The sequence below is a fragment of the Bubalus kerabau genome, chromosome 2 (assembly GCF_029407905.1).
Source record: "Bubalus kerabau isolate K-KA32 ecotype Philippines breed swamp buffalo chromosome 2, PCC_UOA_SB_1v2, whole genome shotgun sequence".
Taxonomy (NCBI): Eukaryota; Metazoa; Chordata; class Mammalia; order Artiodactyla; family Bovidae; genus Bubalus; species Bubalus kerabau.
In genome coordinates, this window is record NC_073625.1 from 186,122,814 (window position 1) to 186,147,141 (window position 24,328).

The following is a 24,328-nucleotide window of genomic DNA, read 5'->3' on the forward strand; positions in this document are numbered from 1 at the left end:
TTAATTAGGTCCCATTTGTTTATTTTTGCTTTTATTTCCAATATTCTGGGAGGTGGGTCATAGAAGATCCTGCTGTGATGTATGTCAGAGAGTGTTTTGCCTATGTTCTCCTCTAGGAGTTTTATAGTTTCTGGTCTTTCATTGAGATCTTTAATCCATTTTGAGTTTATTTTTGTGTATGGTGTTAGAAAGTTTAGAAAGTTTAGAAAGTTAGAAAGTTCTAGTTTCATTCTTTTACAAGTGGTTGACCAGATTTCCCAGCACCACTTGTTAAAGAGATTGTCTTTAATCCATTGTATATTCTTGCCTCTTTTGTCAAAGATAAGGTGTCCATATGTGCGTGGATTTATCTCTGGGCTTTCTATTTTGTTCCATTGATCTATATTTCTGTCTTTGTGCCAGTACCATACTGTCTTGATAACTGTGGCTTTGTAGTAGAGCCTGAAGTCAGGTAGGTTGATTCCTCCAGTTCCATTCTTCTTTCTCAAGATCGCTTTGGCTATTCGAGGTTTTTTGTATTTCCATACAAATTGTGAAATTATTTGTTCTAGCTCTGTGAAGAATACTGTTGGTAGCTTGATAGGGATTGCATTGAATCTATAAATTGCTTTGGGTAGTATACTCATTTTCACTATATCGATTCTTCCAATCCATGAACATGGTATATTTCTCCATCTGTTAGTGTCCTCTTTGATTTCTTTCACCAGTGTTTTATAGTTTTCTATATATAAGTCTTTAGTTTCTTTAGGTAGATATATTCTTAAGTATTTTATTCTTTTTGTTGCAATGGTGAATGGAATTATTACCTTAATTTCTCTTTCTGTTTTCTCATTATTAGTGTATAGGAATGCAAGTGATTTATGTGCATTGATTTTATATCCTGCAACTTTACTATAGTCATTGATTAGTTCTAGTAATTTTCTGGTGGAGTCTTTAGGGTTTTCTATGTAGAGGATCATGTCATCTGCAAATAGTGAGAGCTTTACTTCTTCTTTTCCAATTTGGATTCCTTTTATTTCTTTTTCTGCTCTGATTGCTGTGGCCAAAACTTCCAAAACTATGTTGAATAGTAATGGTGAAAGTGGGCACCCTGGTCTTGTTCCTGACTTTAGAGGAAATGCTTTCAATTTTTCACCATTGAGGATAATGTTTGCTGTGGGTTTGTCATATATAGCTTTGATTATGTTGAGGTATGTTCCTTCTATTCCTGCTTTCTGGAGAGTTTTGATCATAAATGGATGTTGAATTTTGTCAAAGGCTTTCTCTGCATCTATTGAGATAATCATATGGTTTTTATTTTTAAATTTGTTAATGTGGTGTATTACATTGATTGATTTGTGGATATTGAAGAATCCTTGCATCCCGGGGATAAAGCCCACTTGGTCATGGTGTATGATCTTTTTAATGTGTTGTTGGATTCTGATTGCTAGAATTTTGTTAAGGATTTTTGCATCTATGTTCATCAGTGATATTGGCCTGTAGTTTTCTTTTTTTGTGGGATCTTTGTCAGGTTTTGGTATTAGGGTGATGGTGGCCTCATAGAATGAGTTTGGAAGTTTACCATCCTCTGCAGTTTTCTGGAAAAGTTTGAGCAGGATAGGTGTTAGCTCTTCTCTAAATTTTTGATAGAATTCAGCTGTGAAGCCGTCTGGACCTGGGCTTTTGTTTGCTGGAAGATTTTTGATTACAGTTTCAATTTCCGTGCTTGTGATGGGTCTGTTAAGATTTTCTATTTCTTCCTGGTCGAGTTTTGGAAAGTTGTACTTTCTAAGAATTTCTCCATTTCTTCCACGTTGTCCATTTTATTGGCATATAATTGTTGATAGTACTCTCATGATCCTTTGTATTTCTGTGTTGTCTGTTGTGATCTCTCCATTTTCATTTCTAATTTTATTGATTTGATTTTTCTCCCTTTGTTTCTTGATGAGTCTGGCTAATGGTTTGTCAATTTTATTTATCCTTTCAAAGAACCAGCTTTTGCTTTTGTTGATTTTTGCTATGGTCTCTTTTGTTTCTTTTGCATTTATTTCTTCTCTAATTTTTAAGATTTCTTTCCTTCTACTAACTCTGGGGTTCTTCATTTCTTCCTTTTCTAGTTGCTTTAGGTGTAGAGTTAGGTTATTTATTTGACTTTTTTCTTGTTTCTTGAGGTGTGCCTGTATTGCTATGAACTTTCCCCTTAGGACTGCTTTTACCGTGTCCCACAGGTTTTGGGTTGTTGTGTTTTCATTTTCATTCGTTTCTATGCAAATTTTGATTTCTTTTTTGATTTCTTCTGTGATTTGTTGGTTATTCAGTAGCGTGTTGTTCAGCCTCCATATGTTGGAATTTTTAATAGTTTTTCTCCTGTAATTGAGATCTAATCTTACTTCATTGTGGTCAGAAAAGATGCTTGGAATGATTTCTACTTTTTTGAATTTACCAAGGCTAGCTTTATGGCCCAGGATGTGATCTATCCTGAAGAAGGTTCCATGTGGGCTTGAGAAAAAGGTGAAATTCATTGTTTTGGGATGAAATGACCTATAGATATCAATTAGATCTAACTTGTCTATTGTATCGTTTAAAGTTTGTGTTTCCTTGTTAATTTTCTGTTTAGTTGATGTATCCATAGGTGTGAGTGGGGTATTAAAGTCTCCCACTATTATTGTGTTATTGTTAATTTCTCCTTTCATACTTGTTAGCATTTGTCTTACATACTGCGGTGCTCCCGTGTTGGGTGCATATATATTTATAATTGTTATATCTTTTTCTTGGATTGATCCTTTGATCATTATGTAGTGACCTTCTTTGTCTCTTTTCACAGCCTTTGTTTTAAAGTCTATTTTATCTGATATGAGTATTGCTACTCCTGCTTTCTTTTGGTCCTTATTTGCATGGAAAATCTTTTTCTAGCCCTTCACTTTCAGTCTGTATGTGTCCCCTGTTTTGAGGTGGGTCTCTTGTAGACAACATATGTAGTAGGGGTCTTGTTTTTGTATCCATTCAGCCAGTCTTTGTCTTTTGGTTGGGGCATTCAACCCATTTACGTTTAAGGTAATTACTGATAAGTATGATCCCATTGCCATTTACTTTATTGTTTTGGGTTCAAATTTATACACCGTTTTTGTGTTTCCTGTCTAGAGAAGATCCTTTAGTATTTGTTGGAGAGCTGGTTTGGTGGTGCAGAATTCTCTCGGCTTTTGTTTGTCTGAAAAGATTTTGATTTCTCCTTCATACTTGAATGAGATCCTTGCTGGGTACAATAGTCTGGGCTGTAGGTTATTTTCTTTCATCATTTTAAGTATGTCTTGCCATTCCCTCCTGGCTTGAAGAGTTTCTATTGAAAGATCAGCTGTTATCCTTATGGGTATTCCCTTGTGTGTTATTTGTTGTTTTTCCCTTGCTGCTTTTAATATTTGTTCTTTGTGTTTGATCTTTGTTAATTTGATTAATATGTGTCTTGGGGTGTTTCGCCTTGGGTTTATCCTGTTTGGGACTCTCTGGGTTTCTTGGACTTGGGTGATTATTTCCTTCCCCATTTTAGGGAAGTTTTCAACTATTATCTCCTCAGGTATTTTTCTCATGGTCTTTCTTTTTGTCTTCTTCTTCTGGGACCCCTATGATTCGAATGTTGTAGTGTTTAATATTGTCCTGGAGGTCTCTGAGATTGTCCTCATTTCTTTTAATTCGTTTTTCTTTTATCCTCTCTGATTCATTTATTTCTACCATTCTATCTTCTAATTCACTAATCCTATCTTCTGCCTCTGTTATTCTACTATTTGTTGCCTCCAGAGTGTTTTTAATTTCACTTATTGCATTATTCATTATATATTGACTCTTTTTTATTTCTTCTAAGTCCTTGTTAAACCTTTCTTGCATCTTCTCAATCCTTGCCTCCAGGCTATTTATCTGTGATTCCATTTTGATTTCAAGATTTGGATCAATTTCACTATCATTATTCGGAATTCTTTATCAGGTAGATTCCCTACCTCTTCCTCTTTTGTTTGATTTGGTGGGCATTTATCCTGTTCCTTTATCTGCTGGCTATTCCTCTGTCTCTTCATCTTGTTTAAATTGCTGAGTTTGGGGTGTCCTTTCTGTATTCTGGCAGTTTGTGGAGTTCTCTTTATTGTGGCATTTCCTTGCTGTGTGTGGGTTTGTAAAGGTGGCTTGTCAAGGTTTCCTGGTTAGGGAAGCTTGTGTCAATGTTCTGGTGGATGGAGCTGTATTTCTTCTCTCTGGAGTGTAATGAAATGTCCAGTAATGAGTTATGAGATGTCTATGGTTTTGGGGTGACTTTGGGCAGCCTGTATCTTGAAGCTCAGGGCTGTGTTCCTTTGTTGCTGGAGAATTTGCTTGGTATGTCTTGCCCTGGAACTTGTTGGCCCTTGTGTGGTGCTTGGTTTCAGTGTCGGTATGGAGGCGTTTGATGAACTCCTGTCAATTAATGTTCCTTGGAGTCAGGAGTTCCCTGGAGTCAGGGTTTGGACTTAAGCCTCCTACTTCCAGTTATCGGTCTTATTTTTACAGTAGTTTCAAAACTTCTCCTTCTATACAGCACCATTGATAAAACATCTACATTAAAGATGAGAAGTTTCTCTACTGTGAGGGTCACTCAGAGAGGTTCACAGCGTTACATGGAGAAGAGAAGAGGGAAGAGGGAGTTAGAGGTGACCCAAATGAGATGAGGTGGAATCAGTAGTGGAGAGAGTGGGCTAGCCAGTAGTCACTTCCTTATGTGCACTCCACAACTGGACCACTCAGAGATGTTCACGGAGTTATACAGAGAAGAGAAGAAGGAGGCAGGAGACAGAGGTGGCCAGAAGCATAAAAGGGGGAAATGAAAAGGAGGGAGACAGATCCAGCCAGTAATCAGTTCCCTAAGTGTTCTCCACCGTCTGGAACACACAGAAATTCACAGAGTTGGGTAGAGTAGATAGGGGATAGGGAGAAGATACAGGCGACCTGGTGGAGAAAACGGAGAGTCCAAAGGGAGAGAGAGCAGTCAAGCCAGTAATCTCACTCCCTAGTGAAAAATGGGTCCTGAAGATTGGGTTTTTAAAGGTACAAAATTGGTAACAAATACATAAAAGCAAAAATTAAAAATCTAGAGTAGAGTTTGGAATTTCAAAAATACGATGTTAATGAAAAGAAGAAGGAAAAGAAAGAGAGAAAAAACGAACAAAGAAAAACAAACAAGGTTGCGAAAATTATAAAGAAACTACAGGTACAAAATTGATAACTAATACCAAAAAGCAAAAATTAAAAATCTAGAGTAGAGTTTGGAATTTCAAAAATACAATGTTAAAAAAAAAGAAGAAGAAAAATAGAGAGAAAACAAACAAACCAACAAAAACAATGTCACAAAAATTATAAAGAAAATACAGGCACAAAATTGATATCAAATACCAAAAAGCATAAATTAAAAATCTTGAGTAGAGTTTGGAATTGCAGATATACGATGTTATATAAAAGAAGAAGAGAAAGAAACAGAGGGGAAAAAAAAAAAGGGTAAAAAAAGTCACAGAAATTATAAAAAAAAACTATAGGTACAAAATTGATAACATATACCAAAAGGCTAAAATTAAAAATCTAGAGTAGAGTTTGGAATTTCAAAAATACAATGTTAAAGAAAAGAAGAAAAAGAAAAAAAAAAAAACACGGTCAATAAATTATAAAATATATATATGAAGTTTGCTGAAGAAGAAAAAAAAATAGGGTCTTTTTTTTTTTTTTTGCAAAGTAATAGGTTATAAAAGTGAAAATTAAAGGACAATAGAGGACTTAAATTTTTTTTTTTAATTAAAAAAAAAAAGAAAGAAAGATTGATCGTAAAAATAGTAAAAATATATCTAGGTCTTTCTCTGGTTTTGTTGTGAGTATTGTGGGTTCAGTTCATTTTTGGCTAGTTCCTTGGTCCGACTTATATTTCTCAAGATCTATAGGCCCCTTGCTATGTAGTCCGTAGTAACCACAGGGTTTTAATCTATGGCCTGTAGCTTCCCTCTGTTTCCCTCTGTTATAGCTTCTTCTGTTTGCTGGTCTCTTCAGTGTCTGGTTCCCGCCCTGACACAAAGGGGATGGTAGAGGACACTTTTTTTTTTTTTTTAGGCTCACTTGTTCAGTCGCGCTGTTGGGAGGGAGGGAGGGATGCTGCAAACAGATAACACTGGCATGCGCTCGCAGTGCCTCAGCCACACTGGGTCTGCCCCCGCTCATGGCACGTGTAGCCTCCCTGCCCACACTGCTCAGGCTCTAGGTTGTTCCACCGGGAACAATCAGAGGCTGGCCCTGGGCTGAGCTCCCAGGTCCAAGCCGCTCAGGTTCAGGCACTCAGGTAGTCCTCAGAGGCGCAGACTCTGTTGGGCCTGCATTTTGTGCTCTTCCCAGGTCTGAGCAGCTCAGGTGATGAGGTGTTTGGCGAGTGCCAATGCTGCGACTTATCGCCTCCCCGACACTCGGTTATCTGGGTGTAAAACCGGCGCACCTTCTCAGTCAGATGTTGACCGTCCAGACCTCCAAGAAGTTTTAGTTAGCAAAGAAGCCTGCTTACAGTTTTATAGATAGTGTCTCTCTGGGGCTGCGATTGCCCCCTTCCGGCTCTGGCTGCCTGTCACCAGAGGGGAAAGGTCTGCAGCCGGCTATCTCTGTTCAGTCCTTTGTTCCGTGCATGGGCCTGGCAGTGTCTTAGGTTAGGGCTGGCTTTTCGCGTGGTAGATATCCCACAGTCTGGTTTGCTAGCCCAAATTATTTCGCTCAGATAGTGCTCAGGACATTTGGGCCAAATTCTTACTCTAAGCCACGCAGCCCGCGCCGCGCTTCCCTGCCCAGCTCCTGCTTGCTAATGGCGTGTGCAGGGATCTGCGCTGCTTCTTTGCTGGGGGAGTTACCGTAGGGCTCACAATCTGCGATTTTTAATTGTTTATTTATTTTTTTCTCCCTGTTATGTTGCCCTCTGTGCTTCCAAAGCTCGGCACAGATTCGGCAGTAAGAAGGTTTCCTGGTGTTTGGAAATGTCTCTCTTTTTAAGACTCCCTTCCCAGGACGGAACTCTGTCCCTCCCTCTTTTGTCTCTTTTTTTGTCTTTTATATTTTTTCCTACCTCCTTTCGAAGAGTTGGGTTGCTTTTCTGGGTGCCTGATGTCCTCTGCCGGCATTCAGAAGTTGTTTTGTGGAATTTACTCGACGTTTAAATGCTCTTTTAATGAATTTGTGGGGGAGAAAGTGTTCTCCCCGTCCTACTCCTCCACCATCTTCTGACATTTCTTGTTTATTAATGTGGCAGGAAATATTTCTATGTTCATGGGATTCTCCAGGCAAGAATACTGGAGTGGGTTGCCATTTCCTCCTCCAGGGGATCTTCCCGACCCAGAGATCGAACCCACGTCTCTTTTGTCTCCTGCGTTGGGGGGCGGGTTCTTTACCACAGAGCCACCAGGGAAGTCCAACAGTCACCTTAACAGAGAAGAGTCTTAGTATAAAGTGGCTGATGAACTGAACTGCAGGTGGCAGCAACGCAAGCTGTAGAGACAGACAGCTGAAATGACGTCTTCCATTATTATGGCAGTCGTCCTCGGGAGGGACGGGATTAGTGAAGCACCTTATAAACTTTATCATAAGCATCCTAATAAAAAGACAGCCCAGCAGAGAGGGACGAGAACAGGGAGGCTTTGCTGTCAGAGACAGAGGCAGAACTCCTGGCTTGCCGATGGCATGGCTCTTGGCAATGGAATGAAATGTCTAGAGTCTCAGTTTTAATCTCTAAAATGGGTGTAATGCTCCCTCTAAGGACTGTTGGGCTGGTTAAATAAGACTGTGGAAACTGCTACCGACACAGTGCTGGACCAGGGGAGGCAGTCTCACCAATCTTAAGCCCCATAACAGGCGGAAATCACAGGAAAGTCACACTTGAAAGTGAAATTCTGTTTGTAAAATGTGCTTGATTGAATTAGTTTTCTTTCTAGTATGTATGCTATCTAAAACTGGAACACCAATTCAATATTTTATTGCCTGTTAAAGGTAATTACCTGCCAATAATTTATTAAAGTCCTTTAAAAATTACACCCTCCGCAGTAAATTTCTGCATCTTATTTAACTCTTAACTTGGTTCAAAACAGTTAATTAATTTCAAGTTTGGTATTGAAATTACCAGTATATTACCAATTATAATATATTCCAAATTGAATAAATTTAAATCCACAAGGCTTTAGTTTATAGTTAAAATCAGTTCAGTCGCTCAGTCATGTCCAAATCTTTGCAACCACATGGACTGCAGCATGCCAGGCCTCCCTGTCCATCACCAACTCCCAAGTTTACTCAAACTCATGTCCAGTGAGTTGGTGATGCCATCCAACCATCTCATCCTCTGTCGGCCCCTTCTCCTCCCACCTTCAAACTTTCCCAGCATCAGGGTCTTTTCAAAGGAGTCAGTTCTTTGCATCAGGTGGCCAAAGTATTGGAGTTTCAGCTTCAGCATCAGTCCTTCCAATGAATATTCAGGACTGATTTCCTTTAGGATGGACTGGTTGGATCTCCTTGCAGTCCAAGGGACTCTCAAGAGTCTTCTCCAACACCACAGTTCAAAAGCATCAGTTCTTCGGCACTCAGTTTTCTTTATAGTTCAACTCTCACATCCATACATGACCACTGGAAAAACCATACCTTGACTAGAGGGACCTTTGTTGGCAAAGTAATGTCTCTGCTTTTAATATGTTGTCTAGGTTGGTCATAATTTTTCTTCCAAGGAGTAAGCGTCTTTTAATTTCATGGCTGCAATCACCATCTGCAGTGATTTTGGAGCCCCAAAAAATAAAGTCTGACACTGCTTCCACTGTTTCCCTGTCTATTTCCCATGAAGTGATGAGACCAGAGGCCATGATCTTAGTTTTCTGGATGTTGAGCTTTAAGTCAACTTTTTCACTCTCTTCTTTCACTTTCATCAAGAGGCTCTTTAGTTCTTCTTTACTTTCTGTCATAAGGGTGGTGTCATCTGCATATCTGAGGTTATTGATATTTCTCCCGGCAATCTTGATTCCAGCTTGTGCTTCATCCAGTCCAGCATTTCTCATGATGCACTCCACGTATAAGTTAAATAAAATGTGGTTAAAGTAGCCAGGTGCTTAAACAATGGGGTGTCCTTTCCCCTATAGACCACACTCCTCTCCTGACAGCAACAGGTCTGGGTCTTATGAGGCAGCTTAAATACAAAGACTGTGTTTCTCTCCGCCTTGCTAAACCAAGTGACATACTCATCTAGGAGAGCAGGGAAACTCACTTACAGAAAACCCTGGGAAATGTGTTGTTTTAAGCTATTTTGTGGTAAATTTACTACACAGGAAAAGCTAACAAATGCATTTCTTATAAGTAAAATGAGAATAATTCACATATAAGGACAAATAATGGCACCCCACTCCAGTACTCTTGCCTGGAAAATCCCATGGATGGAGAAGCCTGGAAGGCTGCGGTCCATGGGGTCACTGAGGGTCAGACACGACTGAGTGACTTCACTTTCACTTTTCACTTTCACGCATCGGAGAAGGAAATGGCAACCCACTCCAGTGTTCTTGCCTGGAGAATCCCAGCGACGGGGAAGCCTGGTGGGCTGCCGTCTATGGGGTCGCACAGAGTTGGACACGACTGAAGTGACTTAGCAAGGACAAATAAGGCCAAAAATACCTCCTCCAGTGTATGTTGTGTGCTCAGTCGTGTCCACCTCTTTTGTGACCCCACAGACTCCAGCCCTCCAGGCCTCTCTCTCCATTGAATTCTCCAGTCAAGAATACTGGAGTAGGTTGCCATTTCCTCCTCCAGGGGATCTTTCTGTCCCAGGGATAGAACCTGCATCTTGCATCGGCAGGCAGATTCTTTACCATAGTGCCACTGTGTACAGCAGAGTGAGTGCTAGATGAGATATGGCATAATTGCAGATTAGACCAAGACTGAGGTTTCATCTGAAGACTTGCCTGAGGAGGGATCTGCTTCCAGGCTCATTTGTGGCCAGCAGGGCTCATTTCCTTGCAGGCTGTTGGTTGGAGTCTACCCTCAGTCTCAGTTCCCTATGATAGATCTCTCCAACCTGGCTGCTAGCTTTATCCAAGTGTGCCAGCTGAGAAGGAGATGGAAAGCATTGGCTAGCAAGGTGGAAGTTACCACCATCTTCAATCACAGAGGTGAAAAGTTGCTTTGCAAGCCGTGTGTTGTGCTGAGAATCATGACCTCTGGAGGAGAGGATTTCCATCTGTGGGTCAGCGACGAGGCTTGACTACTTGGAGCTTTTTGTGTAGCAAAGTTTTATTAAAGTATAAAAGAGATAAGGAAAGCTTCTGACAAAGACATCAGAAGGCGACAGAAAGAGTGCCCCCTTGCTAGTTTTTAGCAAGGTGTTTTATGTCTGTTAGAAAGCTATTAGGAGAAAGCAATGGCACCCCACTCCAGTACTCTTGCCTGGAAAATCCCATGGATGGAGGAGCCTGGTAGGCTGCAGACCAAGGGGTCCTAAGAGTCGGACACGACTGAGCGACTTCACTTTCACTTTTCACTTTCATGCATTGGAGAAGGACATGGCAACCCACTCCAGTGTTCTTCCCTGGAGAATCCCAGGGACAGCAGAGCCTGGTGGGCTGCCGTCTATGGGGTTGCTGAAGTGACTTAGTAGTAGCAGCAGCAGAAAGCTATTAAGCAGGCAAGAGACACCTCAAGGCTGAGGGAGTTTCACCAGGCCCCTCTCCCACAATGTGCATTTTAGAGAGAGGATGGTGTGAGGTGTGTCATCCCCTGGCCATAAAACAATTGACATGAATACTGGTTTGTTGAGGCATTATCAGCCCCAGGTTTGAGAAGAGAAAAAAATTTAGTCTTAGGCGGAACCGGTTTCATCAAGAGAAAAAACGTCTTGCCACTTTTCCTCCTGCTGCTTGGGGACCTTTGGCCTTCCTACCTGTTACCCTCTCAGAGTTGATGCCTTATCACTTTGGCTGTATCTATTGGTTAGAAGGGAGGAGACTCAAAGGGAGGAGACTACACAAGGGCACACCAGGAAAGAAACTGAAAGTGAAAGTCGCTCAGTCCTGTCTGACTCTGTGTGATTCCACGGACTATACAATCCATGGAATTCCCCAGGCCAGAATACTGGAGTGAGTAGCCTTTCCCTTCACTCAGGGGATCTTCCCAACCCAGGGATCAAACCCAGGCAGATTCTTTACCAGCTGAGCCACAAGGGAAGCCCAGGACACCTTGAGGCAAGAGTTATTGAGACTATCTGGGAGCTTGCCTGCCACAAGGAGTTGTAAGTTCAGAGAAGGGACATTGCTAATACAGGGTCACATAGGAGGTAAGTGGTAAGGACCATGCTCCCCAGAACCTACCTCACCGAGACATTACTCAAGCTGTAGGTGATTACAAATCAAAAAGTAGTTTGCGTTCACTAAGCAAGTTGTTTAGTCCCTGAGTCGTGTCTGACTCTTTTGCAACTCCATGGACTGAAGCCCAGTCGTGTGTGACTCTTTGTGATCTCTTGAACTGTAGCCCACTGGGTTCCTCTGTCCATGGGATTTCCCAAGCAAGAGTACTGGACTGGGTTGCCATTTCCCTCTTCAGCAGATTTTTCTGACTTAGGCATCAAAGCCACATCTTCTGCATTGGCAGGCAGATTCTTTACCACTGAACCACCAGGGAAGCCCCACTAAGCAAGATGCAAACATTAATTTATTCCCATTAGGGTCAGAATTATGTCCCTGATTAATATACATCTTTTTAAAACAAATGAGATCAGAAAGTTTAGATTTATTTTTAGAAAGAAATAAACTTTTGATGGCATGTAATTATGAAACAAATTGCTTGGATCAAAGAATACTTTGCTTCTTCAGATAAGGTGACCATTTTTCTCTCTATGCTGATAACAAAAGCCAGTGAAACTATTTCTATTCACACCTTTGTTCTAAGTCCTTTTACTTGGGCTAAAAATATGCCCAGTTAAAAGAGTACATTTCTCTCCCTTATATGTAGAATCTAAAAGGAAATGATACAAGTGAACTTACAAAACAGAAGCAGACTCACAGACTTAGACCGTGAACTTATGGTTGCCGGGGGAAGGGACAGTCAAGGAGTCTGGGATGGTCATGTACACACTGCTCTGTTTAAAATGGATAACTAAGAAGGACGTATTATATGGCACAGGGAACTCTGCTCAATGTTATGTGGCAGCCTGGATGGAAGGGGAGTTTAGGGGAGAATGGATGCATGTATATGTATGGCCGAGTCCCTGAGCTGTTCACCTGAAACTATCACAATATTGTTAATCAGCTATACCCCGACACAAAATAAAAAGTTACAGAAAAGAGTACATTTCTTATCCTTCTTTGTAGGTCCAGCGGACCTTTGACTGAATTCTGGCCACTGTGTTATGGGTGCCTCCTGGGAAGGTGTCGCGCCTAGTTAGCAGGTGTCTCAGTTGAGCCACCTCGCTGGCTGGTGAGTTGTAAGTTCAGCAGCTGTCTGGTGGCTCAACTGCTCAGTGCACCCTTTCTGCTGCTCCAGCCACCAGCTCAGGCTGCAGAGGAGAAAGAAGGAAGGACTCTGTGAACTGGTCCAGAATTTTCGCCTCTGGACTTTTTTCTACAATCAAAAACACCTATGTGCCTGAGCCCCTGTTTGCTGGGGTTTCTGTCCTGTATATTTGAAGCATATGTGGCTGCAGCTAATCCTGCCACAGTAGGGAATATTTACAACCTAGGGATGTGTCATAAAGAACCAATTTGCCATCTCATCGGGTTAGCAATGAGGCAAGGTGTTCAGTAAGCCCCAGTCAGACTGTATTTTCTTTTCTGCCAAATATATCTGGTTTATTGCTCATGTTTTTCCGCTCTTCCAAATAAAAAGATCAGGACTCACTTGCCTGGTGGCTTTATTGCAAAGCCTGCTTTACCTGTCTGGAATGTAAAACTCTGCTTTTGTGTGCGTGCCAAGATGCTTAAACATGTTTTAAATATTACTTTTTGCAGTTATTAAACATGAGAAACGGTGACAGTTCATAAATACTACTTGGTGATAATCATGTCAGATGTCACTAGGTTTACTCAAAAAGGAACCAGAATATTTTTTCTTTTGTTGTGTAAAGTCAGGCCCCTTTGTTCCCCAACATAGAAAGCCCCAAGTGGTTTTCAGCATTTGAAAATGCTATTTCTTTCCTCTCTACTGTGGTTGAAATAAAGCTTCTAACACCCCCGAAATGTGAATCCAAATGCGAGTTTTAAACCCTTCAGTGGATCCAAAAGAAAACAACTTTCTCCTGCAGAGATAAAACAAGACTAAATATATAAAATCTGACTTTTGACCAGATGACCATTTTCTTACAAGCAGTCTGTTAGAAGATTCTAGGGAGCACAAGCTCAATTTTAATTTTCGTAATTAGGACTTCAGTGTCAATCAGTAAAAAAAACATTATGAGAAAACCATGGTCTTAATTCCACAAATATTATGATTTAGAGTGAGACTAAAGTATGTAATGGTGTTTTAAGCTGGAAATCAAGTTACAGTAAAATATTAAGTGAATGTTGACTGTGAATGTTGGCTGCTGTTTCAGAACACTGTATTTCACAGAAGGTAAAATTTGAAGAGATGGCAAGAGTCTATGGGTTCAGATGACCTGCGGGATCTCAGATGGAGTGCAGATAAGGAGGGACCCAGGGACTGGTCCATCCTTTAAGTCCCATCAGTATATCTGAATGAAATGAGATTAAAATGTTTAATATGAGACTCACTTCGATAAGAAAATGACATTGGGGGAGGGGGAGTTGTGATTTTCCTCCACTGCATGTTATCTGCTGCCTAACTCCATCTCATTACATGAATTTTTAACCTTATGTGTGTGAGCATGAACATGTGTATGTGTGTGTGTGCATTTCTCATGTGTGCCTTCAACTCAGAGGGGAGGGTTTGGTGCAGAAAGGGAGCTAGAGAAGGGGAGATGAAGAGGAAAGATCTTGACCTACAGGTATAGACTCTGAGAGCTTTCTCTTTCATTTAGTCTGTGTATGCGTGCTAGGTCACTTCAGTCATGTCTGACTCTTTGCAACCCTATGGGCTTGTAGCCTGATGTCCATGACATTATTCAGGCAAGAATACTGGAGTGGGTTGTCATGCCCTTCTCCAGGGGATCCTCCAGACCCAGAGATTGAACCCTGGGTCTCCTGCATTGCACGCAGATTCTTTACCATCTGAGCCACCAGGAAATTAAAAAATCAACCAAAAATTGGATGGAGACCTCTGGTGGAGACCTAGAAGTTGAAGGACTGTCAGACCAGAGACAGGGTGCTATGGACTGATTTGTGTCTACACCTCTCCCTTCCAAAATTCATATATTGAAGCCCTGACCCCTAAAGTGATGGTCTTAGGAGACAAGATCTTGGGGAGGTAACTGGGATTAGATGAGGTCATGACAGGGGATCCTCATGATGGATTAGCAGCTCATAAGGAGATATCAGGGAGCTCTCTCTCTGTTCTGTGAGGACATAGTAAGAAAGTGACCATGTACAAGCCAGAAAGAGAGCTCAGGACCCAGCCATGCCTGCACTCTGAACTTCAGCCTTCAGAATGTGGGAAATAAATGCTCCTTGCTCTCAGTCTATGATATTTTCCCCTAATTTTGTTTTAATTGGAGTGTAGTTGCTTTACAATGTTGTGTTAGTTTCTTCTGTGAATTGGCCACATGTGTGCATATATCCCTTCTTTCTTGGATTTCCTTCCCATTTAGGCCACCACAGAGCACTGAGTAGGCTTCAGGTGGTGCCAGTGGTAAAGAATGTGCCTGCCAATGCAGAAGACTCAGATTTGATCCCTGGGTTGATCAAGATCCCCTGGAGAAGGAAATGGAAGCCCACTCCAGTTTTCTTGCCTGGCAAATTCCATGGACAGAGGACCTGGCAGGCTATAGTCCTTGGGGCTGCAAAGAGTTGGATGTGACTGAATGGCTAAGCACTGCACTGAGCATTGAATAGAGTTCCTTGCGCAGTACAGTATGTTCACATCAGTTATATATTTTATTTTTAGTCGAGCGTATGTCAACTCCAGTCTCCTAATCCATCCCACCCCTCCGCCCCACCTCAGTATCCATACCTTGGTTCTCTGTGTTTGTATCTCTATTTGTGCTTTGCAAGTGGTGTAGATGAACTTATGGTATTTTGTCATATCAGCCCCAGCAGCCAAAGACACTGGAGGCCCAAGGAAAAGGAATGTGGGTGGGCTTTGGGGAATGGACATGCAAATCCTTGTGTCTCATGGTCTGGTCCATCCTCATCATCCAATTCTGTGCAATGGCCCATGGGTGTAGCCAAGATGGCAGGGATGGGAAAGGTTATGCATAGCCCCCTCGCCAAGGTTGACCTAGTCCCCACCTCTGCTGAATGCTGGCTCCATTTGCCCGGCTACCAGCCTTGGGGGGACCAGCAGTCATTTGGTAGCAAATTGATCGCATCAGTCCCTCAATTGTGCTGGGAGGTCAGTTATTCTTACTGGAGTTGACACCTAACATGGGTTTGCCTTTCCTGCTCCCGTGCTGCCAGCACCATCATTGGAGAGCTTCAGGATGAAAGAGTCATCAAATAGGAACCTGCGTGATGTCAGCTCAAACCAAGGACTCATTTTGTGGATACAGAGGTACGTCATGAGTGTATGACTGTGGGATTCATTGTCTCTAGCAAGTTCTGCATCACCCTGGAAACAACCAGCCTAAATTAACAATGAAAAGGCCAAAATGATACAAAATTGTACAGACAACAACATATTCTCTATATAATACATGAAATGTGTATGGTGGTTCAAGTAAAAGATTTCTGACAGTTAAAATATAGATGCACTTAATGTTTTGTTTAAAACTTTTTATTTTGTGTTGGGGTATAGCCTAGTAACAATGTTGTGATAGTTTCAGGAGAACAGTGAAGGGACTCAGCCATACACATACATGTATCCATTCTCCCCCAAACTCTCCTCCCATCCAGGCTGCCACATATCATTGAGCAGAGTTCCCTGTGCTATACAGTGGGTCCTTGTTGGGTATCCATTTTAAATAGAGCAACAACTTAATGTTTAATAATAAATTATTTAAATAACTTATGGTCCACCCATTAAACATAACACTTTTTAACCACTTAAAATTATTTCATAAGAATGCATAAATTTATGGAAAAACATTTAAGTCGTTTGGTTAATTAGGAGTATTAGTCTCCTAGAGCAACTGTTACAAAGTACCACAGGTTAGGTGCCTCGAAACGGCATACCTTCATTGACTTACAATTCTGGAGGCTGGAGGTCTGAAATCAAGGTGGCCTCTTCCATCTCCCAGCGTGTAGTCCTGGGAATTCCTTGGCTTATAGTTGCATCCTTACCCTCTCTGCCTCTGTTATCACATGGCCTTCCCCTGTACATTCCATACATTCTGGCAAATGTATAATGACATGCATTTCCTGAGATAGAACCATGCAGAATATTTTCACTGTCCTAAAAATATTCTTCTCTGCCTTTTTATCCTCCCACCTGTCCCCCTTCCCCGGCCACAGTCACTGATCTTTTTTACTGTCTCCATAGTAGCTGTTGCATTTTTCAGACCCAATCCTAAGGAAATCATTACACATTTATGCTCTGATCCAGCTATGATGACGTTCACCACTGTGTACAATGGTAAAAAGTGCCAGTCATACAACATCCAATAGTGGGAATCTTGTTCAGATAAGTGATGCACCTTCCTTTCATGGAATTATGCTTAGTTATTAAACATATGAGCATTTACCAATGCTCATATGGAGGAAGAGGCTTTTAACATGGTAAGTAAGTAAAACCTGGCTTCTAAACATTAGATAAAATAAGAACATTTTAAAACCTTTCTTCAAGAGATGGGAATACCAGACCACCTGATCTGCCTCTTGAGAAATTTGTATGCAGGTCAGGAAGCAACAGTTAGAACTGGACATGGAACAACAGACTGGTTCCAAATAGGAAAAGGAGTTCATTAAGGCTGTATATTGTCACCCTGTTTATTTAACTTATATGCAGAGTATATCATGAGAAACGCTGGACTGGAAGAAACACAAGCTGGAATCAAGATTGCAGGGAGAAATATCAATAACCTCAGATATGCAGATGACACCATCCTTATGGCAGAAAGTGAAGAGGAACTCAAAAGCCTCTTGATGAAAGTGAAAGTGGAGAGTGAAAAAGTTGGCTTAAAGCTCAACATTCAGAAAACGAAGATCAGGGCATCTGGTCCCATCATTTCATGGGAAATAGATGGGGAAACAGTGGAAACAGTGTCAGACTTTATTTTTCTGGGCTCCAAAATCACTACAGTTGTTGACTGCAGCCATGAAATTAAAAGACGCTTACTCCTTGGAAGGAAAGTTATGACCAACCTAGATAGCATATTCAAAAGCAGAGACACTACTTTGCCAACAAAGGTTCATCTAGTCAAGACTATGGTTTTTCCTGTGGTCATGTATGGATGTGAGATTTGGACTGTGAAGAAGGCTGAGCGCCAAAGAATTGATGCTTTTGAACTGTGGTGTTGGAGAAGACTCTTGAGAGTCCCTTGGACTGCAAGGAGATCCAACCAGTCCATTCTGAAGGAGATCAGCCCTGGGATTTCTTTGGAAGGAATGATGCTAAAGCTGAAACTGCAGTACTTTGGCCACCTCATGCAAAGAGTTGATTCATTGGAAAAGACCCTGATGCCAGGAGGGATTGGGGGGCAGGAGGAGAAGGGGATGACAGAGGATGAGATGGCTGGATGGCATCACTGACTCGATGGACGTGAGTCTGAGTGAACTCCGGGAGTTGGTGATGGACAGGGAGGCCTGGCGTGCTGCAATTCATGGGGTCGCAAAGAGTCGGACATGACTGAGTGACTGATCTGATCTGATGCCATGCTATTGACTACTTGTCTTTGCATGTTGGGCTTAAGAGAAATTTGTTTTAAAAAATTTCCTCCTTTTCTGCTTGGGCTTCCCTGGTGGCTCAGATGATAAATAATCTGCCTGCAATACAGGAGAACTGGATTTGATTCCTGAGTCAGGAAGATCCCCTGGAGTAGGAAATGGCTATCCATTGCAGTATTCTTGCCTGGAGAATTCCATGGGCCGAGGAGCCTGGTGGGCTACAATCCATGGGGCAGCAAAGAATTGGACGTGACTGAGTGACTAACACTTTCACTTTCCTTTTCTGCTAACCTGAATTTTCTAATTTTTCTATGGTTAATTTATATTACCACTTCTAATGAGGAAAACAACAGAAGCTATACAGTAAAAATCATGATGCTTATCTAGGGGTTATATTTTCAGATGGGTTTTGTTTTCTTCTTTATATTAGATTGAGCCTAATAGGAAATTGTTATTTATGTAAGTGAAAAACAGTTAAATGTGGGCACTTTTGTAACAGGGAAGAACAAATCTGATTGCCTTTGGGATCTGTTTCTTTAATCTTTGTGTTATATTGTTTTTGTTACAAATTGATCACTAAAAGAGTTTTACCTATAGCCTGAAACATATAGGATAGTCCATTCTCAAGGCTCTGACCTTTAAAGGTATAACATTTTTTGAAAAATTCCTATAGAGATAAAACAATGTGAGAGACCTGGGTTCGATCCCTGGGTTGGGAAGATTCCCTGGAGAAGGAAATGGCAACCCACTCCAGTACTCTTGCCTTGAAAATCTGATGGACGGAGGAGCTTGGTGCAGGCTACTATCAGTGGGGTCTCAAAGAATCCAGCATGACTGAGCGACTTCACTTTCACTTTCACTTTATAGAGATAAAAGTTGCAGAACAGAGAAAAACATTTATCTTGTTACATTGTGACCAGACCTTTGTATACAGGGGCAATAACAAAGGATTCCTGCACCAAGAAGTTTACAACAACCCCATCCCCCCAGCCCTGCCTTTAGTATAAAAGATGCCTGAATTCTCACTTGGGTAAGATGGTTCTTTGGGACACTAGTCCATCACAGTCCCAGTCTGCTGGCTTTCTGAATAAAGTTGCTTGCCGCAACAACTCATCTGATTTTTTGACCTGCTGTATGGTAAGTGGTATGAGTTTAGACTCAGTAAAACTTTAATGATTTGACCTGTTACTTTTAATATTTTAAAAATATTCCACAGAGATCATGCCACCAGTTCACTTAATTTCTCAAAGGGCTGTTAAAAGGTCTAAAATCATAGCTCTCATATAAATAGAAAAGAAACATATGTCCCAGATTTTATTTAACTCATTAGTTAATGAGGGAACCAGTAAGACATTACAACAGATTCAAAGGATGATTCAAGGGACACACATCTATGTGCCATCATGAATGTTAACAAAAAATTTACAAATAGATGCAGAACTGGTCAGTAGCTTCAGGGCAAAAATCAATTGCATCTTTGGTCGAAGTTCATTTGCATTTCTAAATACTAGAATCATTTATATTACTTTCAGTTTCTTACAACTTTGTATTAGTCAGTGCCCTACAGAAACAGCACCAATAAGTTATTTATTCGGTAATCAATTATGAGAAATTGGTCCACATGATTATGGAAGTTGAAGAATCCCTTGACCGTCTGTCTGTAGGATGGAGACCTGGGAGGGCTGGTGGTGTGGTTCAGTCCATATCTGAAACCCTGAGAACTAAAGGACTGATGCTCTAACTTCCAGTTTGAGTCTGAAGGTCTGAGAGCAAAGAGGGCCAGTCTCTGAGATCAGAAGAAGACTGATGTCCAAGCTGAATAGTCAGACAGAGAGGAAATTCATCCTTCCTCCACTTTCTGTTCTTTTTAAGCACTCGACCCTGATGCTGGGAAAGATTGAAGGCAGGAGAAGAAGGGAGAGACAGAGGATGAGATGGTTGGATGGCATCACCAACTCAATATACATGAATTTGAGCAAACTGTGGGAGATAGTGAAAGACAGAGGAGCCTCGTGTGCTGCAGTCCATGGGGTCGCAGAGAGTCAGACATGACTTAATGACTAAACAAGAACAGCAACAACAAGGTTAGATGAAGCTCAAATCTGCCTACAATATGGGAGACCCAGGTTCAATTCCTGGGTCAAGAAGATCCTCTGGAGAAGGAACTGGCAACCAACTCCAATATTCTTGCCTGGAGAATCCCATGGACAGAGGAGCCTCATGGACCATGGAGTTGCAAAGAGTCAGACACCACTGAGTGACTAGATGATGTGACCTGATGTGACCCACAGTGGGAAGGAATCTGCTTTCCTCAAGTCTACTGATTCAAATGCCAACATCTTCCGGAGGTGCCTTCCCAGACACACTGAAAAAGATGTCTAACCAACTATCTATGTGCTTCCATCCAGTTGACACATAAAATTAAGAAACTTAAGAGTTTCCAGAAGCTCAGAGACAGCTCAGGTCCTATTAAATCAGATAATCCCATAATCTTTTTTCCCCATTTCAAAGTTTTCACCACTCTTCTTGATGTTTCTTTCTGTATTAGAGTTAAAGACAAACCTCTTGTCTGAATCCTCAGTCTGGACCCTGCCTCTCCTCTGCATCCAAGGTTCCCCCCCACCCTCCCCTCCACCCCCAGCTATTTGCATTCAGGTCCCATGAGGCTCTTCAATGTCTTCAGGGCACCAGGCCTCCTGCCATTCATCCTGCTGCCAGCAACCATGAGTTCATTTCTCTAAGTCTGTGAATCACTTTCTGTTTTGCAAGTAAGTTCATTTGTATCATTTCTTTTTGGATGCCACATATAAAGGATGCCTGGTGACTGATATTCTAAATGTCAGGATGGAATGAAGCCAAGAAAACCAAAAAGCACAATGGGCAAAATGAGCTATGTTGGCCTTTGATTTTTTGGTTCCTGTGGCTCATTGTCTTGGAATCATTTGAGTTTTGAATTATCTCAGTCCTTCGGGGTCACAGCTCCTAAATAAGATGCTTTAATCCTGTGTATATTTGTGAGATATTTGACAAATATATTGACTCTCCAGGTCTACCTGCTTGTTTACCATTTTTATGACCAGCTCCTAGCCCCAGAGCTTGGTTGATAAGGAAAAAAAAAAAAATCTATTCTCTTAGGTTCTGTCCCTGAGGCCTGTGAATTAAACTGGATTAAGAGGAGAAATGTTTATTTTGTATGCATATGGGAGCCAATAAAGGAGGTAACTGTCTCATTGAATGGTTAAAGACTTGCACAGCTAACTTACTAGGAGAAAGGAAGCGGTTGAGAAAAGTTATCTTAGGCAAAGAACAGTTTTTTTAGGATAGATGGGAGTTAAGAAATTTGTGGTGACATTTGTCTACACAGGCATGAGTGGTCTTTCTGTCTTCCTTAGCATCATAAACTCCCCTGGAGACAGGACTTGGAGTAGGTTTCATTTGTGTTTTCTCTTCTGGGAGTAGACCTACCCTGGAGAGAAATTTATGGCAACCTAATTTCCCAGAAGGTGCTGTTTTCAATCAGAAAAGGAAAGCTCTGAGAAGGTTATTTTTCCCTTTTTCTTTTTTTTGCATCTATTGAATCTCAATCTTCAGCTTAAAAATAATCTTTATGCCAAAGTGGCATGTTTTGGGGTGGTGTGTTCCGAATCCCTTCATCTGGAAGGCACAGTATTTCTCCCATATTCATTGCTTTCCAGGGTCTTACTCTCAGTGTAAGATTCACATCTTTGCCCTGAGTTCCATGACTGGATTAGAATGGAATGGAGACCAGCCAGAAACTCAGAAAGAACCGTAAGAGAGTAGACAATTTGGTATGATGTTGCTTCATGATTTGGGGGGATGACTTTTTTTTAGGAATTATCAATGCTCCGAAAAGCGAAGTTCCTTGATTCGCTTCCAAGGGGCTGGGGTCTGGGACGTCTGTAGAAAATCTCTTAGCAGTTCTCCAGCGAACCCTCCATGGGAAACAGGACTTGACTTTTAAAGCTGGCTCTACTCCAGAGGACTTCACCCTCAGGACTTTGTTTTTTTTCTTTCACAAAAGAACCTGTTCTTGTGGACGTGGAGGAACCTGGCTGGGAGCAGGAACCGGCTTTGCCAGCCCCGGGCCTGTGCCGGAGCCCAGGGAGCAAGGTTGGCTGGCGGCCGGCCGGGTCCGTGTCCATATCTATATCCACAACCATGCGCAGAAAGGGGCTGCTGTCCTCCCACTGGGGCTCTGCTGGATGTGAGAAAGCTCGTGGGCGGGAACCAGGGGTGCAGGCCAGGTGGAAGGGCAGCCGTGGCCCTGAGGTGGGGCGTTGTCCGTCTGACCGGCCCTCGGGCTGGCTGATGATTAACTTAGAGTCTGCTGCTCTGGGCCCGAGGCGGGAGGCCACCTCTGTGCGCTCGGCCTGTGACGTGAGCCACTTCCTGGTAACAGCTGAGCACCGTCCAGATTCTCCAGTGGCCGACAGATTTGTTCCTGCGTTTGTGTGGGGAGAGCTCGGAGGCAGGAAAGAGGGGACCGAGAACCTTCGCTGAAGGCCCGAGGGCCAGATACACCTGCCACAGGTGAGACACCCCGTGGGCCTGGTGTGTGGCCAGTGGACTCCCCGCAGGTACCGGCTTCCTCCGGGGGAGCTGGTGCTTAGCTCCTGGAGGCCCGCTAGCTGGCCTTGGGGGAAAGAGCAATCTGAGGCATATCTGTTTCCCAAATTCCACAGAGTTAAAATGAGAACACTGGGATGCCCTGTGAGTGTAGGAATTTTAGACTGTTTCTCAATTCTAGCTTCACTGGGAGCTGTTCTTGGGTTGCCGTGAAAGCTGAGACTCCGCTGGAAAATTCCTGGCATGCCTCTTATTCATTGGACAGACTTTAAATGCCGTTTATTCTTCCCCAAGGCTTCCCCAGTGGCTCAGCAGTAAAGAATTCTTCTGCAATGCAGGAGATGCAGGAGACTCAGGTTTGATCCCTTGGTTGGGAAGATCCCCTGGAGGAGGAAATGGCAATCCACCCCATATTCTTGCCTGGAGAATACTACGGACAGAGGAACCTGGCAGGCTTCAGTCCATGGGGTCGCAAAGAGTTGGACATGATTGAGCGACTGAGCATACACACATATCTTTCCCCAGTGAGAGGGTTGATGGAAGGGAAATTGCTCTAAATCTCTGGAAGTTCTAAGACTCTCCACATCTGGCTGGCAGAGTCAGCACCCCTCTGAATATGGGGGCGCCCTGAGCTGAGGTACTGGGTGGAGGAGGCGCCTTGGTGCCTTTGTATGTGCACATAGAGGTTTGTAGAGAGCCCCTTGTGTGCATTTAAATTCTCACTGTCTTCCTTGTTTTGGGGTTTAGAATTTATGTTGATGCCTAAGACAGGATGTCTGCAGCCCCTGAATTTTGTGATATCAGGCTGTTTCCAAGAACCCAGCCATAAGGGTGTGTGTGTGTTATGGGTAAATAAATCAGATGATCAAATTCAACAATTTCCTTCCTGAGATGACGAGCTTGCTGGGTGCAGACGGGTCTGCTCAGTGTTTCTGCCTTGTCTGGGCAGTAAAGAGTGGTTGGTATTTAAATCCTGTCCTGATGCAATTTAATAAGATTTAAGACTTTTAACATTGCAGTTCTTCAACTAAAAGCAGGTAACGCATGTCTTCTGTAATAAAATGAATGAGAAGTGAAATCTCAAACTACTCCACCAAGATATGAACTTGCAAATTACCTGGCAGAGATTTCCTGTAATTAAAGGGACTTGTCTGAGCTCAGTTACAACTTGAAATCAACCTGATGACAGTTCCTCTCTATACACACCCTTTGAATAGGGTCTGCTCACAAATCCACATCCGAGTTCCTATAGCACTTGGGGTGTTCCTATATCCCAGCCCAGGGGCTGCTGCTGAGCTTTTGGGAATGGCCTCGTTCTGTCACACAGAGAATAAGTGACTTGTCATCTGGTCCTAGTTGGCAGCCCAAGTGACCCTGACCATCAGTGACTAGAAATACTTCATGGTGGACCTTAAGCTCTTGCTGCAGTTTCAGTGATGCTGGGTCCACACTTCACATTTATTGCTTTTGGTAAAATGTGTGACTTTTATAACTCGGCAGCTCAATTTCTCCTCCATCCTCTGCTCTGGCCTAGATTCTAGGTGACTTGCCGAGCAACTGACTTGTCCACTTGTGTTCATCGAACCTTGAAAAAATTAGTAAATGATTTATTTGGTGCTTGGTAATTTGGGATCTTGGATCAATCTGGGAAGCCCATGATTTTAGTTTGTGTTCAGCTGCTGGACAGCTTGGTGAAAGTGAAAATGTTAGTTGTTCAGTCATGTCTGACTCTGGGACCACCAGGGACTGTAGGCCTGCCAGGCTTCTTTGTCCATGGAATTCTCCAGGCAAGAACACTGGAGTGGGTAGCCACGCCCTTCTCCTGGGAAGCTTGGAATCAA

At 42.3% G+C, this 24,328-nt stretch overlaps 1 protein-coding gene across 4 annotated transcripts in view; it reads left to right on the forward strand.

Moving 5' to 3' along the window:
- Positions 1-22,301: 22,301 nt before the first annotated feature.
- Positions 22,302-24,328, forward strand: part of IGSF5 (immunoglobulin superfamily member 5) — a 53,646-nt gene continuing 51,619 nt past the window's right edge. For 2 of the 4 annotated variants that reach the window (XM_055570379.1, XM_055570380.1), the window contains exon 1: positions 22,302-22,451. The gene's annotated coding sequence lies outside the window, so the exon portion shown is untranslated. The remainder of the gene's footprint in view (positions 22,452-24,328) is intronic. The other 2 variants (XM_055570381.1, XM_055570382.1) reach the window with 2 other exon arrangements.